Genomic DNA, 612 nt, shown 5'->3' on the forward strand with positions numbered 1-612 from the left:
CGCCGCGCTGGCCGCGTACATGGCGACGGCAACGTGTGGTTTGTCGACGTTGCTCTTGAGCCATTGCGACCTTGGTACGATCGGCGGCGGCGGCGGCGTGATTGAAGCCACCCACACACACGTAGACGATGGCGAAGCGCGCGCGTTTGCCAGCGCGATGTGCACCAACCGCACGTGCCACACCCTCGACTTGAGCCGCAACCTGATCGGAGCGAACGAAGCGCTCAACGTTGCGCGGAAACCGCGCCGACGTTGTCTTATGCGCAGCGCAACCAGTACTTTGGCTCGACCGGCCTCGCGTCGACGAAAGCAATCTATTCCAAACTGGCGTCCCAACGGGTACGCGCGCGCGGTTGTCGCGCTGGTGCGCTCATGCCCGCGGTAGTACCTGCAGCAACGCGATGGAACCGACGGGTTGGTGGCCAAGTTCAAAGCGATGCTGGCGAGCCAAAGCGCGCCGTCCCCACACGATGCGACCGGTGCGCCACATTCGCCGCTGCTGGTCGACCCACCCGCTCGTTGTAGTCGACGCGTTCACCGCGCGCCACAAATTCGTGTCGCTGTGTCTCGACCACGAGCTCCCGCCGTGCCTGCGGCTCATCATTCGCAGCA

At 64.5% G+C, this 612-nt stretch overlaps 1 protein-coding gene across 2 annotated transcripts in view; it reads left to right on the top strand.

Moving 5' to 3' along the window:
• Positions 1 to 612, top strand: part of H310_14185 — a 7835-nt gene that overhangs the window by 4582 nt on the left and 2641 nt on the right. The window lies entirely within an intron of this gene.

The sequence above is a fragment of the Aphanomyces invadans genome (genome assembly GCF_000520115.1).
Source record: "Aphanomyces invadans strain NJM9701 unplaced genomic scaffold supercont1.62, whole genome shotgun sequence".
In the NCBI taxonomy this organism is placed as follows: Eukaryota; Oomycota; class Saprolegniomycetes; order Saprolegniales; family Verrucalvaceae; genus Aphanomyces; species Aphanomyces invadans.